We start from the raw sequence: 15,530 nt of genomic DNA, 5'->3' as shown, positions 1-15,530 counted from the left end.
TCTTGGGCAGAATCTGTTCATTGCCCTTTCCAACTTAAGAGGTCACCCACACTCCTTGGCTTGTGTTCCGCATCTTTAAAGCCATCATTAAAGCCAGTGACATTGCAACTGCCTGGCCATTATTGCAAAGTGAGTATGCCAGAACAGATCCTCTGCTTTTAAGGACCCGTGTGACTACATGGGGTACAACTAAGATAATCGAGGATAATCTTCTCATTTTAACCTCCTTAATTTAATCACATTTGCGAAGTCCCTTTTGTCATATAAGATAATATATTCAATAATTTGAGGATTAGTGTGAGGACATTTTGGGAACCGTGATTCTTGGGGCCACACCATTTTATTGGCATGTTCTAATTTACAGTGGAGATTGTGACTTCCCAACTATCTGTTCAGGGGAGAAAGCCCATGATGTAATTCTGGACCCTTTCCTTAAAACAAGAACAAAAGTTATATTTTCTTATAATCCATGGCTAATTAGTAGGCACACATGTGCCTGTGTGACTAGTCACAGACATTTTTTCCCTGTTTTGCAAGGTTAGAAATCAGAAGAGGATGTCTGGGGTGATCATGTCTAAATCTGCTTCCTTACAGGGAACATTAGAGGTCCCTCCTCTCTTCCCCCATCTCTTTCTAATGCTTTGCACTTCCTTACTCTACACCTGATGTAGGACGGATAATGGGTTAATAGCAACCACTCTACTTCTTTGATAGAAGCAAAATGAAGCAATAAAAATACCTACCGACGCTGGGAAACTCTTGCAGAAATGACTGGTTTTCATTGCTAATGTAAAACGTTTTTGATTGTAAACATGCAGCTTACGGGACCTTCTGAATAAAGATAATTTTGCACTGGGTGAATAATATCCCATTGTTTTTCAAAATGTATGAGCTGTTAGAAAAACATATTTCTTTTATGTGTTTGTCAGTTTCACTTTATAAAATTGAAACCGTCTTGGATACTATGGAAACAACCAGATGGATGAAGATTTCTTTTTGAGTCTGGAATGTGAACAAAGCATGAAATGCTCCTTGTGCATTATGAGTTCCTCGCTGGGATTCATCTGAAACCAGTATAATTAGCACCTCAGCATCCATCTAGTTCTGCACACAGTAGAGATTCCATATTCTTATTTGAAAAAGAGAATAATGTTTCAGTTTTTCTCTCTAGTCCACAGTTGTTTGATGGTACTCTTTCTGGTCAACCCAATTTGAATCAGGTAGAAATGATTGGCATGCCTGTCAGATCAGTGTGTCCTACTACAGCTGTCCGTGACATAGCTCAGGTTGATGCCCTCTCCCAGTTCCTTACAAGGCTTTCTGCTGAATACTATCGTCTTCTTCCACATTTAAAAATTATACACCACTGGTTGGAGCCACAAAGCTGTCATCTGTCTCTTTTTCTCTTCCTTTTTCTTTCTTTCTATCTTTCTTTCTTTCTTTCTTTCCTTCTTTCTTTCTTTCTTTCTTTCTTTCTTTTTTTTTTTTTTTTTTAGTATTCCAGGATGGTTATAGGAGACATCATTAATATGGCCATCTCTTCCTTTCTGGTATAAACCTGCTTCTACATCCCACAGTTGGAACAAATTATTCAGCAGATTTAAAGCTTTTCCACGTGGGATCTGTAGAAGTAACCATCCTTGTACCAGGCTGCCCACAGCAAGGGCCAGTGATAGAGTAAGGGCTTGCAGAAAGGACATATAAAAAGATGCACTGAGATGGCATCAGGTGACCTTCAGAGAGGTCGTTTGAACTCACGCTTTGGTGCCTGAAGGTGCTGTGTTGTAGTTCCACAGTATAAAAAGTGATGAAAAATATCTTGGCGTGTTGCTTCTCAAGCTCAGCTAAAACAGATATCTGTCATAACTCAGTGATTGGGCTTCCATAGGGATAGGGATACATTATTATTTCTAGGAAATCATTCCTTATATGCCTCCTCCTTAGACAGTCCTTGAAAGTTGTGTGTTGGGCTGGGAAGGAAGTAGGTCTGTGAAAACCAGGAGATTTTGGTTAAAGGGCGGTGAGGTCTCCCGACAAATGCAGAGGAGGCACAACCAAGAGGAAGGCAGTGCTTTCAGATAGGAAACCTGAATTGTTCCACGTCCAGCCTTCACAACTGAAGAACAGGGTTGGATTAGTTATAGGGCATTCCCTGTTTTCAACACTTTGCTTTAGACCTTTTCATCCCTCCATCCTCTACCTTAGACATCACTTTTTGGATCCTCTTTTACTTTCTAGTTCACTCAAGCCAAGACTCAACCATCGATCTCCCTTTCTGCACTTCACCAATGTCCACTGTCAGTTTAGGCTTTGGCTCTTGCAACCACGGTTGGAGCCATGCCAAACCCCTCATGTGCTGGGGACCTTTTAGATGTGCCTATTCCATGTGCCTATTCCATGGGTTTGTTGAGAGGACCCCGCCCCCCCCCCCCCAATAACACAATTTTAAATGCTTGGCCAGCTGCAAGACGTTCTTGTTGATAGAGTCAACAATGGTGTGTGATTTAGTGCCTCACTGTCCTTACCTCTCAGCCAGACCCTCATCATCCTGTGGGTTTTCTTTTTTTTTTTTTTTAAAGATTTTATTTATTTACTTGACAGAGAGAGATCACAAGTAGACAGAGAGGCAGGCAGAGAGAGAGAGGGAAGCAGGCTCGCTGCTGAGCAGAGAGCCCAATGCGGGACTCGATCCCAGGACCCTGAGATCATGACCTGAGCCGAAGGCAGCAGCTTAACCCACTGAGCCACCCAGGCGCCCTCCTGTGGGTTTTCTTAAGGGTTTTCTTTCAGAATAGAGATTTCTGAGCATGGCTTTTTTAATAAGTTGTTTTGTTTTGTTTTGTTTTTAAGTTAAAATTTTGTTGGGGCGCCTGGGTGGCTCAGTGGATTAAAGCCTCTGTCTTCAGCTCGGGTCATGATCCTGGGGTCCGGGGATCCAGCCCCACATTGGGCTCTCTGCTCAGCGGGAAGCCTGCTTCCTCTTCTCTCTCTGCCTGTCTCTCTGCCTACTTGTGATCTCTGTCTGTCAAATTAAAAAAAAAATTGTTGAAATATAACGTACATACAGAAATCTACACCAATTGGAAGTATTTAATAGAATGACTTTCCACAAAATAACATACCGATAGTAAAAACACCTAGAAAAAGAGAAAAGATTGTCATTATCAGTACCCCAATGTCCCCTCTAGCCCCTTGGCAATGCAACAGACTTTTTTTTTTTTTTAAGATTTTATTTTATTTATTTGACAGAGAGAGATCACAAGTAGGCAGAGAGGCAGGCAGAGAGAGAGGAGGAAGCAGGCTCCCTGTGGAGCAGAGAGCCCGATGCGGGGCTCGATCTCAGGACCCTGAGATCATGACCTGAGCTGAAGGCAGCGGCTTAATCCACTGAGCCACCCAGGCGCCCCTGCAACAGACTTTTTAAGAAGGGATCGATCTGGGGCGCCTGGGTGGCTCAGTGGGTTAAAGCCTCTGCCTTCAGCTCAGGTCCTGATCCCAGGATGCTGGAATCGAGCCCCGCATCGGGCTCTCTGCTTGGTGGGGAGCCTGCTTCCTCCTCTCTCTCTGTCTGCCTCTCTGCCTGCTTGTGATCCCTGTCTGTCAAATAAATAAATAAAATATTAAAAAAAAAAAGAAGGGATCGATCTTTTTGGAATCCCTTCACTTCTCCTCTTCACTCTCCTGTGTGCACAGTAAAGTACGATCTTGAGTGAGGAGGTGCCTTTCTCTATGTGAGTGTAGCTTGCAGCCCTGTCAGGAGAGTAGAACACCCGGAGGAAATACAGTTAAAGGACTCTGCGGAAGAGTGTGCAAGATCAGCGTGAACTGGATCTGTGACACTAAGACACTGATCAAAGGAAGTAGAAGGGAGTGCGGTGGGCTGTTGCCAAGGAAAGCTTTGTCAAAGGCCGAGAATGACATTTATAGACACATTTCTTTGCATCTCTCACCTCACTTCATAGTTTGTACCACGGACCTTGCTTTCCTGTCTCAGAATCAGGTTGGGCCCCCGCTGTGCCAGCTGTCCAGGTGAAGCGTCCCACCCAGTGATTTTCGGGGTCCTGTTCTTCACATCCTTTATCTGTCACTTTCACCTATGTCTGTGCTCCATAGGCTAAACCTTCCTTTATTACCAATGTTGCATGTCCCTGGCTTAACAGAAACAGCCGTGTGTGTGGGATACCTGATCTATAGGCCATTAATGAAATCAGTAGTGGTTGCATTCTTATCTCGAAACACCATAAGCATCCACGTACCAGAAGTGTACTGTGATCACTACATTGCCCTGAGATAGGGGTCCACATTTCCAGTAATATGCCATTTGCCAAGACATTCAGTCTGAAATTGCTATTAACTCTTTCCTCTGACTTTGATTTTTCTACTAGGAGCTTTTTTTCTTATCATAACTCTCTTAAGTGTTACATTTTCCATATATCTCTATTACTAGCTTCATGTATATCAAAACTTTTAGACATTTTATTAAATAGCTCAGTTTATTAAGGGCCTCTTATGAACAAAACATTGTATTAAGCACTGGGAAATTAAAATGATTTGGACACGGATCTCGCCCTTTGAGCAAATTAAGACCCAGCAAGGGCTATAGGACATGTGCAGAAATACTTATGTTTAAATCGTCGAAAAGTTTTAGAAGGGGAAATAGATGGTTGAGAGATCAGAAATAGGAAGAAGTGGGAAAAAAGCACATAATGAAAGTGATACTTGAAAGTTGGGTTGACTTGGAACATATGAAGGTTTGATAGAGGAACTCCTGGCAGAGGAATCAGAATGAATAAAGGGAAAAGTGAACACACAATGGAGTTTGTATAAGGGAGAGTGAGTAGTTAAGTAATGTATCTGTTAGAAAGGTTTTTGATGGAACAATAACAAACAGGGCTAAACTAGCTTAACCTGAAAGGACCTTCAGGGTTTATTCCCTGAGGAGCCTGCAGGTAGTCGGTCCTGGGGTCTGCTGTGTCATCAGCCTTCTCCTGTTTCACTCCCTCATCCTGAGCACGTTGGCTCTTTGCCAGTTTGCCCTGACAACTCATGTCAGGACTGAGTCTCGAGTCCCTCTCCAGGCTAAGCACAGAGAAAGCAATGGATTTGCTGTGATTGTGTTAGACCAACTATGATCGAGTCCCCTACAAGAACCAAGTTTGTTAACAAGAAGGAGGAGGAAGAAGAGGGAGGAAGATGAAGAAAGGGAGGACAGGAAGAATAAGAAGAAAAAGTAAAAAAAGAATGAGGAAGAGGAGGAGAAAAGGGCTTAAAAGTTGAACTTTGCATAGCATAGTGAGGGTTGCTGTTGGTAACATTTGGGGGCCGTATTATGGATAAACACCATGTTGCTAAAATCCAGTTTTTTTGGTCTTACTTGCCTTTTTCTTGGTGTTTGACTCTTGACACACCTTCCTTCTCTGTATTAGCCCTTCTCCTATGTTCTCCTTCTGCAGAACCAGCTGCTCCTTCTCAGTGCAGTTTTCCTGGGGCCCACTCCCTGATTTCCACCTAAATCTTGGTGCTCCAAGGTTTCTGGCCAGTTTCTGTCTTTGACTCACCCTTTCTTAAACCTGGTAAGACCAACTTATCAGGTCAACACTTAACACTCACAAGCTTACAGCACAGACTGTTGACTGTGCTTTCCTCCCTGTCCAGCTCTACATCCCCACCATGTTTCCCACAGGCGGTGGAATACCACCTCCTTTCCTTGGTGCCATTCAACAAATAATTCCTTATTCAAGACTTCAATTAAGAGGCATTTATTTCTGGGTACTTTCCTGCAGTTTGATTTCTGTGACTTCCCTTGGGGTCCCTGTTCCTTCAACCCACTTTTGGAGGTATTTACCTCACTATATTGGGTCACTAACTCAGTCATCAGTGACTCTCTGTGTCTCTCCAAGGCAACTGTAACCTGCCTACCCCAGGCCACTGTGAGCTTCCATCCACATCACTGGAGAAATCTTCTTATTTATTTCTTGCATTCTTTTGGCTGTTCTCCAAACTTGGCTTTAGGCTGCAGCAAAAAAGATCTTTTTCAAACACAAATAGTATGATGACTATTCTCTGCTTAAAACCTTTCAAAGGTTCTTATTGTTTTCAGGAGGCAAGGATCCTTACCTTTCACACAAAGCCTGACAAGGGGTCTCTCTCTTCCACCTTAATTGTACATTTATCTCCCTCTTGCTCTCTCCACCAAACCCTCACTGGCCTTCTGTCATTTACTCAAAAATGCCATGCCATCTCCTTCCTTCACAGAACCTTTAAACATTTTCTTTCCTTTGCTTGGAATATTATCTTTCCCACCTTCACAAAACTAAGTCTTCCTCTTCTATCGGATCGCAGCTCCAGAACTATTTCCCTGAGGAAGCCTTTCTTAGCATTCTGGTCCACATCTTCAAGGAGCCGTGTTGCCCTCATTCATTGTGTTTATCTTTGTGACCATGGAATTATTTTTATGATTATTTAAATCATAAATCTAAAAAGTAATCTCTGTGAAAGTATCAGTTGGGTCTATTTTACTTGGGTTTATAGTCCCAGTGTCTTGCATGGGGCCTAGCGTGGAGTAGATGTTCAATAAATATAGTTTTTCTTAGCAAAAATGAATGAGTGAATTGACTTTCTGTTTTCTACCATGAAATTCTAGAGAACTGAGATAATCTTTATTTAACATGACATCCTCAGGACTACGGAGAGTTCTTTTCCTTGAAAATTACTAAAGTTATCAATGGATGATTGATTTAGTAAATGAATGATTGTGAATATCAAGGTAAGGAGTTTAAGACTATTAATGGGAGATTGAGGCTTTGTAAGGAGTTTATTACCCTGGTCAGCTAATCCCTGATACAGTCACCCAGTATAGTATATCTCTTATCTTCCTAACCTGTTTCTTTTACCTCAATCTTCTCTTTTCAATAATTATTGGAGACCTGGAAACATGTTCTCATTTCTGCCTCCTGTGATGAAACCAAAGAAATAAGACTCCTCCAATATGTGACCACAATTCCCTGGTTTTAAAGGATCTGGTGTTTTAGATTCCTCTTACTTCTTTTTTGACTTTATAGTCAGCTCTATTTGAGGTTGATACTTATTTTGGGTTTTAGTCCTCTGCAATACCTCCTTTGATCTCAATTTCCACTTTTATGCTTGCTCATCCTTTCATCTAGAAGCTGCACTGGGGAAACAGGCCCTTCACAGGATTCCCACAAACCCAAGTCCTAAAGGGCAGTGTCCACACCACAGTTACTGCTCCCGGGAAGTCTTCATTTGTAATGAACAAACGGTGTGTTGGGCTGTTGGTATCTGAGCTGCGGCTGCAAATGAGACCATGCCTCTCACGTGGAGAGTCTGTGTATGTACCCACAGGTGTAGGCTCAGGTAAATCCTCAGTTTCAGCCTCACTTTGGCTCTCCTTTCTGATCAGGAAAACTTTCATGTATCATGTTTTCATTTCCCCTGAACAGATAGCCCATTAACAGCATGTGACTATCTTCCTAAGAAGTATTTAGACAAAAATAAAAGTAACCACAAAAAGAAATATGACAGCGGTGTGTATGGGAAACTCACTAAGTAAATGAGTTTATCACACTATTTGCTTTCCTACTGGCATGGTAAGATCCATTTCTGAAGGAAAAAAAATGTATATACAGAATGTCAAAAGAAACTGAATTGGGCAGCTCAGTAAGCATCATGTGCATTTCCTTTGGAACACAATTATTGGGGAAAAATAAATCTCTTGTTGGGGCACCCGGGCGACACTGTCAGTTGAGCGTCTGACCCTTGGTTTTGGCTCAGGTCATGATCTCATGGTCATGAGATCGAGCCCTGTGTCTGGCTCAGCATAGAGTCTTCTTGGGATTCTCTCTCTCTCCCTCTCCCTCTGTCCCACCCACTTGTGTGCTCTTGCTGTCTCTAAAATAAATAAATAAATCTTTTATAAATCAGTCAATCAAACTCTTGGCAAAGAATTTGCATTCTTAGCAGACAGAGGTACTGTTTAGTCTCATCTATGTAAATTGTGGTGATGCATCATAATAACTAGATGCCTCACACTTTGCTGGGAAAAGAATACATGAAGGCCATTTACTGCAATGGAACTTAAAGCAAGATTCAGGCTACACATCTGCAAAGTTGCATTTGGTTACTTCAGCTCATGCTTACCAGCAGACTCTTTACTCAGATTTTTCTAGAGGTAAGGCATGAGAATAGTTGCAGCCAGGATAAAACAGTGCATGTCCATTTGTATTTCTGTATTCTAAACTTTTAAGTACTGCTTTTCTAAATCAAGTTTCCCTATTGGAATGTAGTTAATCTTACACTTAAGTTTCTCTTGCGTGTCATCAGAAATTGTGCAGTGAAGATTATTCTCTATTGGGTTGAGTGTAACTTAAATTATAAGCCATATTATAGATTGACTAATAACAGCAGCTCGGTTTCTTTTTATATGTAATAATCCTTGAATTGTACCATCAAATAGGGATGTATCACTGCAATATTGTTCTTGTACATATTTTCAAGAAAGGAAAATTCTGCTAAATCTAAAGGAAACAAAATTGTGCCAAAGGGTCATTTTGACTTAAACATTTGTTTATATTCATCACTTTAAGAATCTATTTGAGTTGTTATATGTACCTGTAACATATTTCTGGGTTCCATAGCATTAACCCTCCATGTTTTTCTTCCTCTCTCCTAAACCATCTCTACCTCTTCTGTGGCATTAACAACACTCTAGTATTTTTTTGCGTATTCTCTTTTGTCATGAGGGCAGTGTGTGTGTGTGTGTGTGTGTGTGTGTGTGTGTGTGTGTGTGTGTGTTCATATCCTTCTGGGTTGTTCTGTTATAAGAAAAAATCAATTTCACTAAGTCCTGCCAGATTGTTTTCCAGAAAGGTTTTATTAATTTCTATTTTCACCATAACTCTGCATGGCTCTTGTTTCCACACGTCTTCATAAGCACTTGATATTATTTGGGTTTTCTCATTTTTGTCACTATGATGGAAGTGAAGACATATCTTGTTTTAATTTGTGTTTATTAAATTGCTAGTGAGGCTGAACAGTTCTTCATGTATGTGTTAGCCATTTGGATTTCACTATGAATTGCCCGTTTATATTCCTTGCTTGCTTTTCTGTGGAGTTTCCTATCTTCTTGATTTGTAGGAGTTTTCTTACGTTTTGAAGATATCACCCCTTGCTTATTTAGATGCTGCAATTCTTTTCCAGTCATGATCTGTCAACTCTGCCTGCTGAACAAAAAGTCAAAATTTAGGGGTGCCTGGGTGGCTCAGTTTGTTAAGTGTCTGCCTTTGGCTCAGGTCTTGATTTCAGCATTCTGGGATGAGCCCCATGTCAGGCTCCCTGCTCAGTGGGGAGACTGCTTGTCTCTCCCCTCTGCCCGACCCTGCCACTGGTTCCCTCTCTCTTTCTCTCAAATAAATAAATAAATAAAATCTTTTTTTTTAAGTCGAAGTTTAGATATACTCAAGTCCTTCAATTTTGTGGGAGACAAAAATTTGTATATTTAGGAGTTTCAAAATGTTCTTCTATTATTCTTGTATGAACCTTATAGTCCCACCACTCATAATCCATTTCTAGTCATGATTACCTTTCTTACCCATCTTGACCTATTCCCTACCCTCATGTGGTTTAAAGTTAGGATTCAGAGGGTTTGTTTTTTTTTTTTAATTGGTAAGCAAGTTTTCTCCCAGTACTTTCCACTAAGCAATCTACCATTTCTTCGTTGATCAATGGTGCCAGCATGATCATCAAGTTAATGGTTATGCAGTATTTTTGCATATATGCAGATATAGTTATCTTACACCAATATAACCACACCTCTGCTTATAACTACAACTTTGAAATATGTCCTCATATATCATAAAGGAAGATCCTTGTATTTGCTCTTCTTTGTCAAAGTAACCTAGGATTCACATTACTTTGAAGTTAATTGTCCTGTGTCTTCAAAAAGCTTTCTCTGCAAATTTATTTTGGTAATGCTTAAATTTACAGATAAACTTGAGAAAAAATGACGATCTTTAAAGTATGAAACCATCCATTCATTAACAAAGTATATTTCTTTTTTTTTCTTTTTTAAGGTTTTATTTATTTATTTGACAGAGATCCAAGTAGGCAGAGAGGCGGGGGAAGCAGGCTCCCTGCTGAGCAGAGAGCCTGATGAAGGGCTCCATCCCAGGACCCTGGGATCATGACCTGAGTCAAAGGCAGAGGCTTTAACCCACTGAGCCACCCAGGAACCCCAACAAAGTATAATTCTCCTTTTTGTGTAAATGTAGTTGACATTGGGGAAAATTGGAGGGGGAGACAAACCATGGGAGACTGTGGACTCTGAGAGACAAACTGAGGGTTTTGGGGTGGGGGTTGGGGGTGACCCTGGTGATGGGTATTATGGAGAGCACGTATTGCATGGAGCACTGGGTGTGGTGCATAAACAATGAATTTTGGAACACTGAAAAAAAATTAAATTAAAATATATATATATTTATATATTATATATTATATTGTATATATAATTATTTTATATTATATTATATACATATATATTATATATTATATATATATACACACTCTATGCAAATCTTATGGGCTCTTGGTTCAGTTAATTCCTAGATACTTAACTAATTTTACTTATTATAAATCTATATCAGTAGGTTAAATCTTTCTTTTGAGAATCAGCCATGTATATATGCACCCAACTTCCACACTGACCTTTCCATTCTGGAAATCTCTTTTTAAACTTCTCAGGTACCCAACTGAGAATTTGATCTTTACCTCACACTCAAAATGCCTTCCCCTTCAGTCCTCTACATTTTAATAGTTGGTACCACGTTCAGCTCCTTTCAGACATGTGGCCATAAATCCTTTACTGATTTTTCAACCTATTCTATCCTCTTCTTTACCATCCTATTTAATCCATCATTAAGTTCTATTTTATTGCCAAGATTAATTATATAAGAGTATTTTTTAAAACAAAATTGGTACATAAATATTGATTGAACAGATGAGTGATTTGTTGTAGTCATTTCTTTCCTCTGATTACACAGGTTGGTTATGACTTTTAGATGGTGGCAATAATATTGTTCTTGCTTAAGCATAAAATAAGTTAATGCTTTGTCACAAGGACAGTGGTTTTGCTACTAAGCTTACTCTCAAAACTGCATGGATATTAAGAAGAGTCTAAATTTGTCACTGTAATAATAAATATCTCTGACTTCTGAAGATTTATTTCTTATTAAGCAAAGTCTGCTACAGGTTTAGTTAATTCTCTAAGACTGTTGCTCTCCGCACAGTTTTGTGGTGAACCAGGTGAATGAAATCTTCACCGTACTGGAGCCACGTAATCTGGACATTCAAAGCATTTCATTAACATCGAAGAGAAAAAGAATATTATGTGGCCTTTCATCGGTAATTAGAAGCTTTGGAGGAAAGTGACACATTTAATTTCTACTCATTGACCACTGTCCAGAACTGACAGCTAACTACAAAGAAGCAAGGAAGTTTAATCTCCCATGAAGAATGGGATGTGGGTGAACACTGATAGTTTCTACCACACAGTGTGCATGACCAGGAAAGTAAAAGCAAATAAATATCCTCATCCATAACCTGATGCCCTTCGTGTTTCCTTTCAGCACTAGCATCTTATGATGCAGACATTTTCTGTCAGAACCATGGATTTAAGTTCTCCTGAGATACTGTGATGAATAGTTTGCTTAAAATGGATCTGTTATTTTTTGATTACCTACAGAGCTATCTTAGTTTCAGGTGTACAATATAATGATTCAACAGTTCTATACATTTCTCAGTGCCCATCATGATAAGTGTAGTACTCTTAATCCCTTTGATCTATTTTACCCATCCCGCACCTACATCTCCTCTCGCAGCTACCAGTTTGTTCTTTGCATTTAAGAATCTGTTTTTCTGGGGTGCCTGGGTAGCTCAGTCGTTAAGTGCCTGCCTTTGGCTCAAGGTCCTGGGATGGAGCTCCGCATCTGGCTTCCCGCTCGATGGGAAGCTTCTCCCTCTCCCACTGCCCTGCTTGTGTTCCCTCTCTTGCTGTGTCTCTCTCTGTCATATAAATCAATAAAACCTTTTTTTTTTTAAAGAATCTGTTTTTCTATTTGTATCTTTTTTCTTTGTCTGTTTGGTTTTGCTTCTTAACTTCCACAGATGAGTAAAATCCTATGATATTTGTCTTTCTCTGTCTAGTTTCATTTAGCATTATACTCTCTAGATCCACCCATGTTATTGCAAATGGCAAGATTTCATTTTTTATGGCTGAGTAATATTCCGTATTATATGTACATACCATATCTTCTTTATCTACGGATGGATGCTTTGACTGCTTCCGTATCTTGGCTATTGTAAACACTACTGCAATAAACATAGAGATGCATATTTCTTTTCAAATTATCGTCTTCATTTTCTTTAGGTAGACACTCAGTGATAGAATTACTGAATCATATGGTAATTCTGTTTTTAATTTTTTGAGATACCTCCACACTGTTTTCCACAGTGGGAACACCAGTTTGCATTCCCACCAACAGTGCACAAGGGTCCTTTTTCTCTACACCTTTACCAACATTTGTTATATCTTTTCTTTTTGTTTCTAGCCCTTCTGACAGGTGTGAGGTGACAGCTCATTGTTGTTTTGATTTGCTTTTCCCTGATGATGAGTGATGTTGAACATCTTTTTGTGCATCTACTGGTAATTTGTATGTATTCTTTGGAAAAACATCTGTTCAAGTATCCTGCCCATTTCTAATCAGATTATTTGTTGGGTTCTTTTGTGTGTGTATTTTGCTGAGCTGTAGAAGTTCTTTATGTATTTTAGATATTAATCCCTTATCAGATATATCATTTGTAAATAACTTCTCTCCTTCACTAGTTTGTCTTGTCAGTTTGTGAATGGTTTCCTTTTGCTGTGCAAAGGCTTTTTATTTTGTTGTAGCCCCAATAGTTTAATTTTGCTTTTGTTTTCCTTGCCTAAGGAGACATAAGTAGAAAATGTTTCTATGGCTGATGTCTAAGAAATCACTGCCTATCTTTTCTTCTAGAATTTGTATGGTTTCAGGTCTCAAACTTTTTGAGTTTATCTTTGTGTATGGTGTAAGAAAGTAGTCCAGTTCCACTTTTTTGCATGTAGCTGTCCAGTTTTCCCAGCACCATTTGTTGAAGAGATTGTCTTTTGCCCCATTGTATATTCTTGCCTCCTTTGTTATAGATTAATTGGCCATACAGATATGGGTTTATTTCTGGGTCCTCTATTCTGCTCCATTGATCTATATGTCTGTTTTTGTGCCAGTATCATACTGTTTTGCTAACTACAGCTTTGTAGTATCCCTTGAAATCTGGGATTTTGATACCTCTAGCTTTGTTCTTCTTTCTCAAGATTGTTTTGGCTATTTGGGACCCTTTGTGGTTCCATACAAGTTTTAGGATTATTTGCTATAATTCTATAAAAAATGTTGTTGGTGTTTTGATAAGGACTGCATTAAATCTGTAATTGCTTTGGGTAGTATGAACATTTAACAATATTTGTTCTTCCAATCCATGAGCATGGACTCTCTTTCCATTTGTTTGTGTAGTGTTCAGTTTCTTTCATCAGTGTTTTATAGTTTTTTGGAATACAGGTCTTTCACCTTCTTGGTTAAGTTTGTTCCTCAGTATTTTATTGATGCAATTATAAGTAAGACTTTTGTTAATTTCTCTTTCTGCTACTTCATTATTAGTGTACAGAAATATTTCTGTATAGTATTTTTGTATTCTGTGATGTTGCTGAATTCATTTATTATATATTCATTATATTCTAGTAGTTTTGGTGGAGTCTTTAGAGTTTTCTATGTATCATGTCATCTGCAAATAGTAAGTTTTACTTCTTCCTTATCAATTTGGATGTCTTTAGTTTTTTGCTTGTCTGCTGTGGCTAGGACTTCTAGTACCATGTTGAAAAAAGTGGTGAGAAGGGACATCCTTGTCTTGTTTCTGATCTTAAAGAAAAGGCTCTCAGTTTTTCACCACTAAGTATGATGTTGGCTGTGGATTTTTCATATATGGTTCTAATTATGTTGCAGTATGTTCCCTTGAAACCTACTTTGTTGACAATTTTTATCCTTGATTGGTGTACTTTGCCAAATGCTTTTTCTGCATCTTTTGATATGATCATATGGTTTTTATCCTTTCTCTTGTTAATGTTATATATCACATTGATTGATTTGTGAACATTGAATCACCCTTATATACCTGGAATAAATCCCACTTGATTGTGGTGACTAAAGATGAAGGAAAGCTTCCAAGTTCATTCTACAAGCCAGAATTACCCTCAAAACAAAATTGGAGAAAGACACTACAAAAAAGAAAACTAGGCCAATATCTCTGGTAAACATAGTTGCAAAAATCCTCAGCAAAATATTGGCAAACCAAATCCAACAATACATTAAAACAAAGGGTCTGTCTTTAATGTGTGTGTTTTTAATTAGAGAGTTTATTTATTTATTTGAGAGAAAGAGAGAGAGAGTGAACATGAGTGGTGGGGGGAGGGGTGCAGAAGCAAACTCCCTGTTGAGCTAGGAGCCCATCGTGGGGCTCCATCCCAGGACCCAGAGATCTTGACCTGAGCTGAAGGCAGATGCTTAACCGACTGAGACATCCAGGCGCCCTGGGTCTGTCTTTAATGTTTGCTTTTCAGAATTTCAGTAGAAATGAAAACTATCCAGGTGAATATATCTATGTCTATGTGTGTGTGTGTAACTATATCTATATTCCTATCCATCTATGCCTATTTCTCCCACTTTAAATAGCATGGGAATGACAGCAGGGGCTCGCCTGCCTGGTCATTTTCAAACAAATGAGTTGATTGTGAGAGCAGATGTTGAAGGGTCAAGTGTATTTCAGCACCTACAGCTGCCCAATTGATTCCATCTTTGAAATAGATTGATGTTTGACTTTGGGCTATTAGATAACCATCCTGCATATCAGTTCTTTCATTGCAAAGTACTAATCGTACTAGAGCCTAACTCCTTGGGATTTTGGAAGATCAAATGAGATAATGGACGTGAAGAGCTTGGCACAGTTCCGGGCACACCGTAAATGCTCCTTAAGTGATGCTGGATATTAAGGATATATGATTTCATCATGTTATACATATTTGGTTTTAACTTTTGGCATCAAAAACTTTAGGCATCAGAAGATTAAAAATTGTTTTCTAAGAACACAGTAAAAATTACTTTCTTATATCAATGACTCTTTTTTAAAAAAAGATTTTATTTGTTTATTTGACAGAGAGAGAGCACAAATAGGCAGAGTAGCAGGCAGAGAGAGAGGGAGAAGCAGGTGGCCCACTGAGCAGAGTACCTGATGCGGGACTTGATCCCAGGGCCCTGGGATTATGACCCGAGCCAAAGGCAGATTCTTAACTGACTGAACCACCCAGGCATGTGTACCATGACTCTTTTAAAGTTAAAAGGAGGAAGCAAAAGATGGACCCTGAAATATTTTGTCTGTGAATTAAAGTTGTTCATAAA

General features: G+C 39.3%; 1 protein-coding gene across 2 annotated transcripts in view; it reads left to right on the top strand.

The window, feature by feature from the left end:
* NKAIN3 (sodium/potassium transporting ATPase interacting 3) overlaps positions 1-15,530 on the top strand; it is a 624,835-nt gene that overhangs the window by 250,233 nt on the left and 359,072 nt on the right. The gene's annotated exons all lie outside the window — the stretch shown is intronic.

The sequence above is a fragment of the Meles meles genome, chromosome 1, assembly GCF_922984935.1.
Source record: "Meles meles chromosome 1, mMelMel3.1 paternal haplotype, whole genome shotgun sequence".
Lineage (NCBI taxonomy): Eukaryota > Metazoa > Chordata > Mammalia > Carnivora > Mustelidae > Meles > Meles meles.
Note: the sequence above shows the minus strand (reverse complement) of the source record. Positions and strands in the feature narration are given on the sequence as shown.